The sequence below is a fragment of the Brachyhypopomus gauderio genome, chromosome 3, assembly GCF_052324685.1.
Source record: "Brachyhypopomus gauderio isolate BG-103 chromosome 3, BGAUD_0.2, whole genome shotgun sequence".
NCBI classification, from domain to species: Eukaryota; Metazoa; Chordata; class Actinopteri; order Gymnotiformes; family Hypopomidae; genus Brachyhypopomus; species Brachyhypopomus gauderio.
The window spans coordinates 13,077,494-13,093,794 of NC_135213.1; the positions used below are offsets into that span (position 1 = coordinate 13,077,494).

At 44.0% G+C, this 16,301-nt stretch overlaps 1 protein-coding gene across 1 annotated transcript in view; it reads right to left on the reverse strand.

Moving 5' to 3' along the window:
- The window catches only part of LOC143510356 (cadherin-18), a 188,610-nt gene extending 173,027 nt beyond the window's left edge, over nucleotides 1-15,583 (reverse strand). Inside the window, exon 1 of the mRNA XM_076999620.1 lies at nucleotides 15,425-15,583. The gene's annotated coding sequence lies outside the window, so the exon portion shown is untranslated. The remainder of the gene's footprint in view (nucleotides 1-15,424) is intronic.
- Nucleotides 15,584-16,301: the final 718 nt, after the last annotated feature.

A 16,301-nucleotide genomic window follows, 5' to 3' on the forward strand; every position in this document is an offset into this window, starting at 1 on the left:
CTGCCCCGCTTGGTTAACACCACAGGGGTGAGCAACCTGTGGTGCAAGCAGCGGGCAGACGGAACGAGCGCACAGACGAGCCGTGGCTTAACCCTCGGTTGGCTCTCAATGGCTGCTGCGAGCTCCCGACGCCTCAGAGGAGGCGGAGCCATCGCAGAGAGAGCCACCGAGGGGCGTGTGTGTCTGTGTGTTCTTCCAGGCTCGCCCAGGACCCCGTGGAAGAGGACCTCCCTCCGCTGATTCCGGAAGCCGCTCCCCGAAGGCCCCCCAAGAATTTTTTGGGGGGGAGTACTAGCCACTCACCCCAGGAATGGCCGGCTCGGACCCGGGAGGACGTCAGTGCGGCAACTCCGCCCCCGAGGACGTCAGTGCGGCGACTCCGCCCCCCGAGGACGTCAGTGCGGCGGTCCCGCCCCCCGATGACGTCAGTATGGCGGTCCCGCCCCCCGATGACGTCAGTATGGCGGTCCCGCCCCCCGATGACGTCAGTATGGCGGCTCCGCCCCCCGAGGACGTCGGCTTGACGGCTCCGCCCCCCGAGGACGTCGGCTTGGCGGCTCCGCCCCCCGAGGACGTCGGCTTGGCGGTTCCGCCCCCCGAGGACGTCGGCTTGGCGGTTCCGCCCCCCGAGGACGTCGGCTTGGCGGTTCCGCCCTCCGAGGACATCGGCTTGGTGGCTCCGCCCCCCGTGTGCATCTCCTCACCTCAGGTTCCTGTCCCCGCTGCCCGTAGGCAGTCCGTGCCTGTTCCTGTCCCCGCTGCCCGTAGGCAGTCCGTGCCTGTTCCTGTCCCCGCTGCCCGTAGGCAGTCCGTTCCGGTTCCTGTCCCTGCAACCCAGGAGAGGTCGTCCACGCCGGTTCCTGTCCCTGCGACCCAGGAGAGGTCGTTCACGCCGGTTCCTGTCCCTGCGACCCAGGAGAGGTCGTTCACGCCGGTTCCTGTCCCTGCGACCCAGGAGAGGTCGTCCACGCCGGTTCCTGTCCCTGCGACCCAGGAGAGGTCGTCCACGCCGGTTCCTGTCCCTGCGACCCAGGAGAGGTCGTCCACGCCGGTTCCTGTCCCTGCGACCCAGGAGAGGTCGTTCATGCCGGTTCCTGTCCCTGCGACCCAGGAGAGGTCGTCCACGCCGGTTCCTGTCCCTGCGACCCAGGAGAGGTCGTTCATGCCGGTTCCTGTCCCTGCGACCCAGGAGAGGTCGTCCACGCCGGTTCCTGTCCCTGCGACCCAGGAGAGGTCGTCCACGCCGGTTCCTGTCCCTGTGACCCAGGAGAGGTCGTCCACGCCGGCTCCCGTTCCCGCTGCCCGCCAGCGGACCCTGCCTGTTCCCGCTGCCCGCCAGCGGACGCTGCCTGTTCCCGCTGCCCGCCAGCGGATGCTGCCTGTTCCCGCTGCCCGCCAGTGGACGCTGCCTGTTCCCGCTGCCCGCCAGCGGACGCTGCCTGTTCCCGCTGCCCGCCGGCGGACGCTGCCTGTTCCCGCTGCCTGTCTGCCGGCTCCTGTGCCCGCTGCCCGCCGCCCGGCCGAGCCTGTGCCCGCCGCCCGGCCGTGCCTGTAACCCCAGAGACTGTGCTGCCCTCTATTGGGCCTGGACTCTTTGTGCCCCCTGCTCTGCCGTGTGCCCCCGTCTCTTTGCCCGTGTTCCCCTTGCTCCCATGTTCTGTCCCTGGTTTTGTGTTGGTCCCAGTTCCTGTGTGTGTACCTGTTCGTGTCCTTGTACCCGTCCCTGTGTCTGGTCGTTTCCTCCAGGTCCCTGTCCCCGTGTCTGTTCCCCAAGTCCTGACCCGCTTTGTTCCTGTGCCGGTCTCAGTAGTCCACGCCGTGTTTGCCTCTGTCCTTGTCTCTGCCCTGTCCCCTGGCCCCACTCCTGTGTCTGTTCCCAGTCCTGTCCCGTCCAGCCTCGCCCAGTCCCTGCCTGTGTTGCCATTCCCCGGCCCAGCTCATGGCCAGCCTCCAGGTCCCCTGTCTTTGTCCCTGCCATGCCCCAGGCCCCATGTCCTGTTCTGCCCGGTCCTGTCCCTCTGGTCTGTCCTGTGTCTGCTGTTCCTGTCCCTCGCCGTGTACCGTAGTTCCCTGTCCTGTCCTAGTCTGTGTCCCTGTCCTGTCTGCCCTTGCGTGCCCCGGAGTGGCACGCTTTGAGGGGGGGTTCTGTCACGTAGGGCAACGCCCCCTCTCGTAGCTGTCACTCTGGGTTCCCTCATGTCTGTGTTCCCTGCCTGTTTGTCCCGCCCTGCTCGTTTATTTTGATGATTCCTCGTTTGTTACCACGCCCCTGTGTCATTGTTCACCTGTCCCTAGTTTGGTTCTATGTATATAAGTCCCATCATTCCCCAGTCGTGTCATCCATGATTTTGTCTATCCAGTTGTTCATGTTGTGAGTATTGTTTCCGCTGCCTGTATTCCTGCCTGTTCCGTGTTTCCCGTCGTGTTTACCGATATGTCTGTTCGTATTTCATGTCTGGACTGCCTGCCTGTTATGACCCATGCCTGTATATACGACTCTGCTTTTGGTATTCCCCGTATTAAATCTCGCTCATCTCAGCGATTGTGTCCATCTTCTCGCTCCGTGGCGCGAGCCACGTTACAACTGGAAGTTTATTACTTTTTCCATTATATTACATCAAGTATGCAAAACATTTTTAAGGATTCTCCACTTATCTCCTACAGGCTAGATAAAAACATCAAAGACATGCTAATCAAGAGAGAAATAAATTGTGGTGATGTAGCCTAAAATGATCTAGGTGTGCTACATGGAAATATATTCACATTCATAAAAATAACAAAAGTCTCAATCATGAATTAGTGTGGGAGTAGAATACTGTATTACTTGAAAGAAATGTAATCAATTATATTGGAGAATTGGCATTTTAATAGTAAAGGACACTGTATTAGTGACAAATCTGTTTGCATTGCCAGTTGTTATGATGGCAATGAAATTTGGAAACAATCTACACTCTTGGTACTTCAGATCCACATGGAATGAATATTATTAAACATCTACTTGTTTTATGTTTAAACTGGTTCCTCCATCTAATTCAGAATCACTTTGCATGCACACGATCTCTGTTCAAAACATCCTTCTTCTCTTCAAACTGTGAATTTCACTTCATTTTTTAATGTCTATACCTGCATATCTATATATGTGTGTGGTAACTGCTACATTTTGCAGATTAGCCTTTATGTTTGTCTTAATCATTCCATATAGATAATTAAGGTGTTTAACCAAAACATTCATTATTAAAATGATAGCTAGCTTCAAGCATCAGTTGTGACTGTTGATAATTTGGTGACATGGCATACATGTCTTAGGATACAACCCAAGACAAAGCATAAGCTCGCTAGTGTCTAAAAGTGCAGAACTGTTTTACTGGCCAATTCCCTTGCTAGTTATATGACTATCCACAAAATAAACATATTTACTAACTGTATAGGGAATAATAACTGCATGATCATGCGAAATGTTCTGAACACAATGGTGAGGTGTGGGTTTATTTTTATAGTTAGTACAGTTTACAACAGTAAAACACAAACTGACAGTACAAAGCACAACAACACAACTTATGCTGGTCACATATGAGTTACTGTGACGGGCAGGGTGAGCAAAAATAAATGGAAGCAATCACGCCGAGTCTCAGGGAAAAAGGATGGTTTAATTGAGAAAGTGCGCAAACCAAAAGCCGTGAACTGATCCGAATTAAGGATATAATAATCAGCGGTCAACTGGTACAAAGACAAGACATATATAGACAAACAAACGACCCTCAGGTGAGACGGATCGCGGGCTCCGCCCACCTGAGGGACGCACACAACGCAACAATACAAACAACAACAACTGCCGCTGTGGACGGAGGTGACCAGTAGGACCGGTAGGGGGCCACCGTACCGTGACAGTTACAATGTTACAGAAAAAAAGACAAAAACTAAATAAAAACTGATATGTCAAGTTATAAAAAGCCCCAAGTGCACAATTGAAGTTTCTTTATTCTCCAAAGAACAAAACAAAGGATAGCACAGTGACGAGCTGGCAATATATATATATATATATATATATATATATATATATATATATATATATATATATATATATATATATATATATATATAATATCAGTGGGCGTGTCCCTCGGGGTGGGAGCCTGGCACACCGTGACAGAACTGATATACTTCTGATTGCTTTTGAGTTGCTAGAGGGAGTAAGTGTGGCTAAAAACTTTTTTTTTTGCATCTGTATATATGTATGTATAAATAAAACATTTTAATACACGTGAATCTATGAAAACCTTGGTGATAACTTGGATTATCATGGATTATAAAATAGGCATGTTTAGCTTCTCTCAAATATATGAAAAACAACTGCATGTATAATTTGTATAATAAGTAGAAACTCTCTAATAAATTAAGTATGAAGATACAGCATTTGGAAGTTCTTCCAAAATTGTATGTACACATTCCCAGAAGAGATGTGTGGCAGGTTCTGTTACACAAAAAGTCTGCATTTATTTGTTTCATTGAATAAAACTGATGCAGTGTCTTACAACTTAGTTGCTAACATGGTATTTAAGAGGCAGAGTCTAAACTTTTTGTTTTCCACGGGATATTGTGAACAAATCGATTTTCAGTAATACAAGACATATGGTACAGAATTACTTCAGCCTCAAACAACCATCTAATCTTTCTATTTCTACCACTGGGATTAGAAAAGAAACAATCACTCCCTACTGCTCTTTCATATGGATGTATTATAAAACATGAGGAGACAGAATATGGCCTGATGGAATTTTCAAAAAGCATCATTGCTCCACTACGGATCACAACTATTATTACAAGTATTATTACAAGTAACAGACGTTATACTGTTGTTCTGTGATGCTAACCTTGCTAAGCACAAAAAATCCAGTGACATTTCATACTACATCATGATCCATGAGTTAGCCAATCAGAGACAAAATTCTGGCCTTACCCTTGCTGCACCGAAAAATGCATAAACCTCAAAATTTTAACTTAAATGATAATGTGAGATCAAAGTTGGAATGGCAGAGGGGTAGCATTGCATATTTCAGGGCTTATACATGAAAAAGGCTGAAAAAATTTCCTGTATGGTTTACCAAAATAAACTTACCATTAAGACTGAGCTATCATTCTGTGTGTTGACCTCAGTCAGTGCATTTATATAAAATCTACCTATGCAGCCATAGAAAAAGAATATATAAATGAATGATCAGTCATTATTCATCTACTTATCTTATGGACTACAGTGTATTTCAAGACAGCAGACATACAGCACTCCACCTTAAAATTCCATCAACTAGACTACCTTCCTGGAAATTAATTTTGTATCCGATTGCACATGCACGCACTCACATGCACGCATGCACACACATGCACACACGCACAAAGCAGCATAGCTCAAAAACAGATATTCAGTCTTTTCATTGTCTGTAGTGCTTTCTCCACTGAGCAGGAACTAAAGACATTTCAAGTAAATAACTCTTGACAAACAAAGTACCATTCATTTAGTGCTCTGGGGAAGGTAATTATGTTTTTATGAGCAATTCAACTGTAGTGACACTGAGACATGCCACCTACTGAATGTGACAGAATAACTGGACAAGAGCCACTTAAAAATGTGTTGAGTGGTTCACAGTGAAACTGATACCAAATTTTAGTGTACTTTTCGTGAGCCTGGTTTTGTGTGGTAGCACTGCAATGGGAGTGCATTATGAATGAAATAGCCCTATTTATCAAGAGAAAAGGGTAGTAGAGATGGTGTAACCTTTGAAGAAGACGAGTCCTTACTGAGACAGGCCTGGAAAAGAACAAGCTGTGATTATAACGACATAAAGACGGATTAAAGCCATTATGCCTTTGTAACAATTCATGACCAGAGGCAGGACTCGAACAACAAGCAGAGTGACCGGAATCATAGTTATGAGGATGGTCCAGGGTTGAATCAGAACCAGAGTCAGACAGAAACAAAAACAGAATGTATGACAAACATAGGAATCACAACACGACAACTAAACCTGGTGAAAGCAGAGCAGAATACTAAACCAGCTAATGTAAGGCCCGAACCATAGACCAGGCTTATTAGCAGAGCAGGAAAACAAGACAAGTGCATCGAATAATGAGCAGCAGCACAAACTAGAAAACACAGGACTTGAGTCCCCAACTGCCTACTAATTACTAATACTAAGTACGTTTTGAATATGTAGTATAGATTAAAGTGCCACTCTGCAGATCCACTGAGCTGCACCATGTGCATACAGCATGCTGTTTTAAGGCATCGTCGAAGCGTGGGAATGGGTTTGAGTGAGCCACTAACAGTCCCGGCAGAAGTGCCAGCTGATCTGCTTTTTCTACGCCAGCATCAGAGGCGCTGCCAAAGGTTTTTCGATGGCTCGCTAACTCCCAAAGTTATCATCTCCCTCGCTTTCCGCTCTGCAGCCTCTTTCTTGTCCAATGGAAGCCAGCGGGAACGGAGTCGAATCAGCATAGCATCGTCTGGATCTGGGTCATTACAGTGGTGCAGAAGCTCCTGCAGCCGTTGTTTCTGCTGTGCTGTTAATCCGACCTGCTCTGCTGCCACAGCTCAAGCTCCACCTCCAGGGTCACAGATGTCCTCTTTCCTCGCCACCGCGGTGGTCCACGCTTTGCACCGTTCAATGCTGACAGTGGTGCTGCTCGTGTGCACTGCCCACAGCCATAAAGGGTCCAACACCCGGCACTATTGCTGCGTGTTCACCTTCTCAAGCAAAGATAAACATGCGATGAGACGTTTACAGTTTTAGCATTTAACAGATCCTCTTAGCCAGAGTGACTTGCAAAAGTCCTTTGTAATCTTCTCATAGAATGCATCCTTTTAAAGTAGACTGTATACAATTTTTCCCCCTTTGTTGCAATGCAACACCCTCAAAAGCACCAAAGCAACTTAATCACTTAATTAAATATTTTTTTCTTTTAGCTGTCAGACAGCTTTCTGAAATGTGGTGAAATATCCAACATGCAAAACTAGGAAAGCATATTTAATTTTGTGACGGGCAGTGTGAGCAACTAAAAAAGGAAGCGATCACGCCAAGTCTCAGGGAAAGAAAGGTTTAATAGAAAGTGCGCAAACCAAATACCCGTGACATAGATCCAGATTAAGGAAATATTAACCAGCAGTCAACTGGTACAAAGACAAGACATATATAGACGAACAAACGACCCTCAGGTGAGATGGATCACGGGTCCCGCCCACCTGAGGGACGAACATCACGTGACCAAAAACAGGACACCTGCCGCTGTAAACGGGGGCGACCGGCAGGGGGCCCCCCCACAACGTGACAAATTTGTAATGCAGCTGAGTCTTAAATACAAAACAAAAATGCTTATTTTACATAAATGTGCATTGGAAGCCAGATTTATTTTGCACTTTGCTGAGGATACACTTAAATGACTTTAATGACTTTAATGGAACACATAAGCAAATTTAGAATAATTTTCATATTCTCATTTAATCATGGGGTACATGATTATTTCTTTTGACTATAACATCATGTATCCGCTCCTACAGATTGAATACCATGTGGTGAGCCACCTTTTGGTATTTACCTGGTATTTGCATTCAACTCACAGCACAATTGTTTCCCTTTTTTTTTTTGATAAACACGTCAGTGTCATTGATAGGTTGAATGTGATCTGCTTACCAAAAACAGCAGTCCTGTGGTCAGAAACTGACCGTTCAAGAAGAGTTGGAGGACGGCTGACATAAACTGGCCCTGGAAACAGGTGGGTTATGGTGTCTTGCTGTTCAAATGTAAGGTAGAATAAAACAGCAAGTGGGCTTTGAGTGTATATCTGTCTGTTTATAGATTTAATTTGCTACTGCATCCAAAAAATGCTTTTGAGCCTTTTTCATGTTGCCTCTGGCCCTTTTAAACTATACCCATTTCCTTTCAAATATTTCTTTGTGTCACTCTCTCAGCCTCCAACTATCCTGCCACAAACTACTGTTCGCTCCTTATTCCCTGATTATTAGACCACCTTATCCTTCTCTGTATATGCCGTTACCTCCTTGCTTGTCACTGGGAAGTGTCATTAGCCTTGTGTAGCATTACTGAGCTGGTCCTGTGTGTACGCTTCCTGTTTGTGTTCCTGTTTCGACATTTTGCCTGCTTCATTTTTGGAGTAGTGTGCCTGGTGTTTTAGACATTTTTTTTTGACATCTTTACCTGTCTTTTGAAGTTTGGACTGCCCTTTATACATTGAAGCTGTTTAAATTTGTCTGCGTTGTTTTGTCTCTCTCAAGCCTGACCCTGTGCTTTAAACTTGAAGGATTGTAAATTAAAAACATAAATTTATTCTGTATAGCATTTACTTTTAAATAAATTACCAACTTTATCTAAACTCTTTATCTAGCTCTTTTATATTTTCTCTTAGTCTAATTACAAGGACTCATGCCTAAGGACACACTGCCACATTTTCAGGGGTGTAAGGGTGGGTGGCTGTGTCTTTGAAGAAGTTATCCTGAACACTGGTCACATATTTGATTAAGCATGTTGGCACAGGAGACACTGGAGAACCTTCCCCTGCCCACTAATCATGATCATTAATCATTGTGGTAGGCTTCTATTTCCCATTGGCAAGACATTGCCAGAGACCACACCATGCCAAAATCAATTTTGGATTATAATAATAATAATAATAATAATAATAATAATAATAATAATAATAATAAACTATAAAACTTTAACAGTATAGGTTTTCAATATAGACCTCAGTATTGGAAGTGCTAAATACAGTGCTAAGCTTCCTTTATGTTCATCCCTACACCAGGTTAGAATGAATTTAGTATGTTAATGTTAATTTAGTAATGTTAAGGTGCCCTTGGCTCTGAAATATGTTTTAGAGTATTTCTTTATTCAGTCATTTTAACGTAAGGATTACAAGTCAAATGTGTTAGTGGGTCCTCCAGTCAGACTAAGTGGGCAGTGCCCATGATTCATCCTCACATTGGTTAAATACAAAAGAACTTACATTTTAAAAATGAAACGGTACATTTACATGTATTATTATTATAAATAATTATTATATATCAGAAAGACTGTATTGGTTCATGACCTCTCACAAAAAGTATTTTAATCTTAAATGTATACCTCCTCAAACATGGATAATAATACTGTTGTATTTTCCACTAACTAATGTTTACAGCAGTCTGAATATAAGCTATCTTGTACAGTTTAACAATAAGGAACTCAGTTACAGTTATTTAGAATTGCCTCTTTAAGCTGACTGTGGGATCTCACTTTTCTCATTTTAGTATCTTTTTCCTTTGGATAATGCTCACTAAGGTAATGTACCATCCAGACCAAGTAAATGTTTGAGTGAGTCTTAAAAACTCATTATTAAAAAAATCATTTCACGATTTGGGAAGGTCTCTTGTGAATCCATGTTATACGACTACATATGGCTAATAGCAGCAGTGAATTTTTTTTCTTCCAAACATGAGACAACAGCAGCTTGGATAATCACAATGTGTCTAAAACTGCACCCTGCTTACCAAAACAATAAAATAATATGATCCCCTAATAATTCTGCTCACAGCACCCTTGTGACAACATTAGTTTTTTTCTTTTTTAGCACCAAAGTGTACTGTACATAACACTTTCAAATGCAAGTGGGGTGGTAGTTTTTGCAAACTTGATAAGACTCCAGTGTTACTTTGGCTACTATAGATGCTACTTCTTTACAAACTAGGTTTTAATGAATAAAGGGAGCAAACCAAAAACCAAATTAAGGATACAATGACCAGCAGTCAACTGGTACAAAGGCAAGACATATATAGACAAACAAATGGCGGATCATAGGCCCCGCCCACCTGAGGGATGAACACAACACATCAACAACAAAACAACTGCTGCTGTATACGGGGGCGACCAGTAGGGTGCCTGCCGTACCATGACAGATCCCCCCACCAAGCCACACTCCCCTCCACCGGCTGTGCGACACACAGCGGCAGCACACAAAACATGAAGGGGCAGGAAGGCGAGGACAAGGCAGGGACACACCCCCTGCAGTCCTGGAGCTGAAACACAAAGCACAGACATTTGCTCACCTCCCTGGGCGGGACCCTCGACCGACATCAACAAGACGAAAACCACGCCCCAGTCGGCCGTCACGCCATAACCAACATCAGGCCGCTGAGCCCTACAAAAGTGCGTGTGTGCAGACTACCTCCCTGGGGCGCGGTCCTAACCACCTCCTGGACCTACCTCCTCTCGGAGCTGACCCCTGCCTTCCGCTTGGGGTCACCCCAGCCTCCTGGGGAGTCAGCCCCTCCCGGGCTTCTCATAGCAAGGTGGACTCCTCCACCCAACCCAGGAGCGCCAAAGACCAAGACCCATAGCACTCCCGTCACAGGCTGGGGAACAGCCCCAAGGGCCTCCTGGTCACCCCAAGCAGGAGGGAGGATCTCCATCTTCAGCAGGAGCTCTTCAGACTGGAGCCCCATGGTCCCCAAACATCCGGGGGGGCCCCAGCCCTGAAGGGAGGGGCTCTTTCAGACCGGGCTCCGGACACCCCGCCACATAAGGCTCCTGCCAGGTGGAAACCCCCACAAGGTCCAGGAAAACCACGATCCACTAGCAGGGTCAACCTACACACAACTCATGCACACACACACACACACACACACACACAAAACACAAATGTGCACTTACCCTGATTCCCTACCACAGGGGACCAACAACAAGACACAACACAACAAGACAACTGCCGCTGTATATATCAAACCGAACACCCTATGCCCTTTGCCCTTGCCTAGAAATTCTATCCATAAAAGTTATAAACAGAACCAGTGACAAAGAGCAGCCCTCATGGAGTCCAACTCCAACTGGGAACCTGTCTGACTTCTTGTTGGCTATACAAACTAAGCTGCTGCTCTGTTTGTATGAGGACTAGACCTTCTCGTCTACTGGTGAAAACCCCAATGGACAGGCAGTGAGTTGGGGAGCTATGAGTAAAGCCACTCCTGCCTGACACCTTTTACCATGGGATACTCCAGAATAGAATAGTCCAGCTTCTCTCAAGAGGATTGGTTCCAAAGCTCACTACTGCCACTTGCACAGATGGTGGGCCCACGGAAGAGTGGCCCCATGGGTAAAGACCCAGGCACTTGCTGAGGAGCCCATCCCCCAGGCCTGGCTCCAGGGTGATGCTCTAGTTACCTTACCTTGGAGCCAGGCCTAGGACTGGGGCAAATAAACCAGTTTTTCTTTCTATTGAATTAACTAAACATTGTCATCCATATTTGTTACCTGTGTAGCAAGAGAGTTTTAATGCAAAGAAGAGGTCAATTAGAAAGCAAAAAATTCATGATAGAAAATCTAACATGGTTTCTTAGTTGAACAAAAAATTACATAAAATATTAAACTGAACAAAAAAAAACAATCACTGATTTTAACAGGGCTATGTTTAACAACTGAAAGTAAATATAAAGGAATTATAGTGAACAATAATGACTTCATTATATTTCATATGAATTAAGTGATTAAAATGTCCACTCCCCCCTCTACTCACTCTAGCTTATTACCTTTTCAAACAAGTTGGCTTATGTGAATTCCATTCAAACCATGACTTTATGAATTTTGCCCAGTAGGAGTTTTGTTAATAGCTTATGCTCTGGCCGACTAGAAAGTGAAATGATATGGGTCCCCACACACCCAAGTACAATGAATCTCTTTACCTATATGAACAAGAAGGTTGTGTGTGAGTAGCTGGAGGGACACTAATATGTCTCTGCAGATGTAAAAGCAAGACACTAGTAGATATGGTGAGGTGGGCTTCGAAAAACTTTAACACAGTGGCAACAGAGGTGCAAACAGTAATATTATGCTTGTCTAGTTACAGGTCTGACAACTTTTCCTTCCCTCTTTCCACAGATCTAACAGGATTGGTGAGATGCTCCTCCTCAAACGTAGGCATATCAAAGGTGTTTATACTTTCAGATTTAAAGCAAAAATACTAATGGAATTTATGCTTTGAAAAGAGAATTTTTAATGCTTACTTTGCTTTAATAAAAGAAAAGAAACCAAAAATAAATACATACATAAATAAATTCAGTCACCTTATATTCCATTTGCTAGTATTAACAAACCTTTTTTGCAGCTTAGAGATATCTCAAAAGTCTCTGAGCAGGCCCACGCATTAAAACCACGTGTCAACAATATAACAAGGCAAAGTCTGACAAGCAATAGAAGAAGAAAAGGGAAGACCAGTTACCTCCCGTTAACTGAAGAGATAAGGCCATTGAAGGACTTCGCCTGATTAGCAGGGCAACTTTAGTGAAGAAACAGTGCTAACAGAGTTAAACAGTCATTAAGTCCCTATGGGAAACAGCAGAGCACTTGATGCTACTTGAATTCCCACTCCTGCTCTTGTAATAACAAGTCCTACACCATGGACAAAAATCTAGGAAAGTTTCTCTCACACAACTTGACAAAGAATCCAAGTCATGCCAAATTACATCCTTGATCCAATGCTCACACTATCTGTGCGTGTGGAATTCTTGAGCAAGCTACTACCTTGCAGCACAAACTAAGTATGATAAAATCTTAAATACTCACAAAATCTAGCATGTTTTGAATCAGTAATATGGACTCGATTCAGGGCAGTGACATAGCTTGAAACTTCTTACGTTTAACACATCTGCCATTATACACTCAACATGCAGCAGACTTCTGAGCTAGTTACTTGAATCTCCTGTGGAGATACACATGAGCCCCCAGTACACTCAAACATGTGCTCGAAATTAACAGCTTAAAACGACAGGCAAATAAAATAATCATAATAAATAAATAAATAAATATACTTAATTTGTGTCCATTTACACCCCCCCCCCCGCTCCAATTTTATTTGTTGATAGTGGCACCCTCATTGACTAGACATGTTAAAGTTGGCACTCCATGTCTCAACACCATGCTAAACTGACACGTCCTGATTGGTTACCACCACAATTCGGCCCTTTTGTGTCCTGACTTCTGCAGAGTATGAATGTCAGCAAAGAATCAAATATAGCATGTATATATGTTTACTCCACAATTACCCCTCACATCAATTAAGAGGCCTTACCAAAACCCTCAAAATGCAGCCCTAGACCATTATCCCTCCTCCACCAAACATTCTACTGGCATTTGCCACTTTTGTCCGTCAGACTTCCAAATACTTCACGTGTGATTCATCACTCCATAGAACATGCTTGTGCTGCTCCATAGCTTTACCCTACTTCAGATGATGCTTGGCATTGCACTGAGTGATCTTAGGCTTGTGTGCAGCTGTTCAGCCATGCAAACCCATCCCATGAAGCTCCCAGTGCAAAGCGTCCGTACTAATGTTGCTCCTGGCAGTATGGAGCTCTACTGTGAGTGATGCAGCAGATTTTACACAATATTTGCTTCATTACTCTGCAGATCTATATATCACAAGTAGAACTCTAAGTAAGTTACCTAATGGGGAAAACAACTCTACCCAAACTCAACACAGCAATACTGTGCCTCAAATGAAACAGAAAATCATAGCTCTCAGTAGAGGAGCCTGTGACAATGTTACATCATCCCAAAAATGAAAATGAAGAAAGTGGAACCAGCTATGCTAAATGACTCAGCAAAAATCTCTGGTATGCCTGGTTATAATATCTTTAAAATCATCTTCTTCCTAATAGCCCATAATTTGCAGAAAGCAATTAACTGGCAACAGAGAGTTAAGAAGACTGACTGCAGGTAAAATCAGAGAATGCATTATAAAGATCAGTACTGACCAAGTCCAAAACCATTGCACCATGTTTGGAGAGTGTGGTGGGTTTGAGGGTGGTAGTGGTAGACCTAGGCATTCTGTGAGAATCATCTGTAAGTACTTGCCAAATTCTGAAATCCCCAAAGGCGTTTGCAGCAACAAAACAGTATTGTGATATTGCAAAATGTATTCAGCACTCTGTGTAGACCCATGCTTGTTGCTGTCAACATTAGTGTGGTCGTTAAGCACTTGCGTAATGGCCCAGCAAAGAGCATTAGCATGGCCACAAGTGGAGTGAGAAAACACTCAAAGGAGATAAGCCATTAATCCAGAAAGACAATCAAACTGGAATTCACACATTTGCACTGAGGGAGCAGCATCAGGACACTTTTCTTTCCTTTTTTCAGATTGTGCAGCAACAGCAGGTACCAGCTGGGTAATCATAGCTGGCATGCTAAGGGCATTTTAATCAGCAAGTGTGGGATTTGCAGGCCTGTGACTGACGAGCTACAGAAGTGGTGCCACGTGCATGCATGCTTAAACCCACAGACAGTTCAGAATGTCTCAGGATGGTTCACGATGTTTTGTTGGGATGTTTGTTGTTGTTTTACAGTTGATCAATACAAGTTGCCTGCAACAGCATCATACTATAAGCTTCAAACATGTACTTCCTCTCTTTTTCATTCTTTCTGACTTTTTCTATCTGTTCTTTTACTTCTATTTTTTTCTGACCCTGTCTGTCTGTCTTTCTGTCTCTGTCTGTCTGTCTGTCTGTCTGTTTTCTCTTTCTATAGGCCAGTCCCCTCATTTTGCCTTGGAGAGGGAGCATTACTAACTCCCAGCTTTCTTTATAAGGGGGATTCAACAGTGTAGGTGGAACTGATGGATGAGATCAGTCTTAGATCTGCAAGAGGAGACATTCAATCATGGCAGAATTGTCTCCCAAAACGGTAATTATTATCTTACATCTACATACAGAAGTGCTTTTTTGCTTTTAATGTTCTGTAGTTTTGAATAGCTGTCATCTGAATAGCTGTCATGTGAGCATATAGTGCTGTCATGTGAGTAGTTTCCTTTGTTTCCATTTTGTTTTTGTTTTGTCATGCAGAGACTGAAGGGCTACACTTTCAATCGCTGCAGCCAGACTCCTAGAGTATACTAATATTGTATCTGTGCACGTGTGTATGGTGTGTCTGTGCATGCGCATATGCTGTTTGTTGATAAGGAATATACCAGAGAGAAGGTGAGTGAATCACCCAACGTATTTTTAGAATAAGCAGCATGCATACAAAAGTAGCTTTTAAATGTAAAACATGTAGGGTCACAAACACATGATCAAACAGCATGTACTATCCTTCTACAGGACTTCATATTTGTTATTTTGGGGTGTTGAATATTATTTTAATGTCTTCACACAGAAAGGACAGGAACAAGGGTTAACTTTCCTCCAAACAAGCTCTGATTGCAAACAATGCAGCGGTAGCAAGATAAGTTTGTTGCTCATCAACTTTACACATCATGCATCATCCTTTCCTTCTTATATATTCCTCTTTTCTACCTCTAAATCTCTTCCTCACACAAATATAAGTTAACTTAAGTAGTCATACAAGCATAGCAATGACAAATTAACACAGGTCTCAGGTCATGTTGCATGTCCTACCTGTTTACTTTCTCAGAGGACTCTCTCCATCATGGAAAAACAGGGCAGTGTTTTAACATACCTCAGAAAGAAGCAGTCAGACACAGTCAGCAAATGAAGGGGTAGAACAAAAGATAGAAAATGGCGAGAGAAAATGCTGAATTATGGATGGATGGAGGGAGAGAGGGATCCCTGTGCCGCCCCTTATGTCCGATATGGCAGAGTGTGAATCATCTCTGGCATGAATCAAAGAGAGAGAGAGAGAGAGAGAGAGAGAGAGAGAGAGAGAGAGAGAGAGAGAGAGAGAGAGAGAGAGAGAGAGAGAGATGGGGGGTGAGAATGAGGTGGGGGCATTAGAGAGTGAGAAGTGGAAAAGTGGAAAGGGAGGGGAATTGATGAACAGATCACCGAAAAGGAGAGTAAAGCATTGGTAAGCATGCCCACAGAAGCTTGTCAAGTAGTCTTCTCTCTGTTTCCCTCTCTCTCCTTCTGCCACCATCATCACTCTCCTTTGCCATTTGGAATGTTCTGTACACAATTGCGCCTCCATTGTATAATCAATCTAAGCAGACAGAAGCTAATAGTCATCCATTTAAACCATTCAGACAATAACAAATAGCACTAGACAACACGTGGTGCTCATAAGTTAATGATTCTAGTTCAAAAGTTAATGATTTTAGCTAATCATATGAATTTTAGCAATTTGTTATGCTAGACTATAACTTTTATTTTCCATGTTATTGTATATCTTTCAGTATTGTATCATGATGCTAAATTCTATTTCATATTCTACCATTTCAAATTACAGGCATATACATGGACAGCACCTGTAACAGGCTATCACTAATGCATGTATAAATATTTATCATTTTAAACCAGATATATAATAAACATGGGA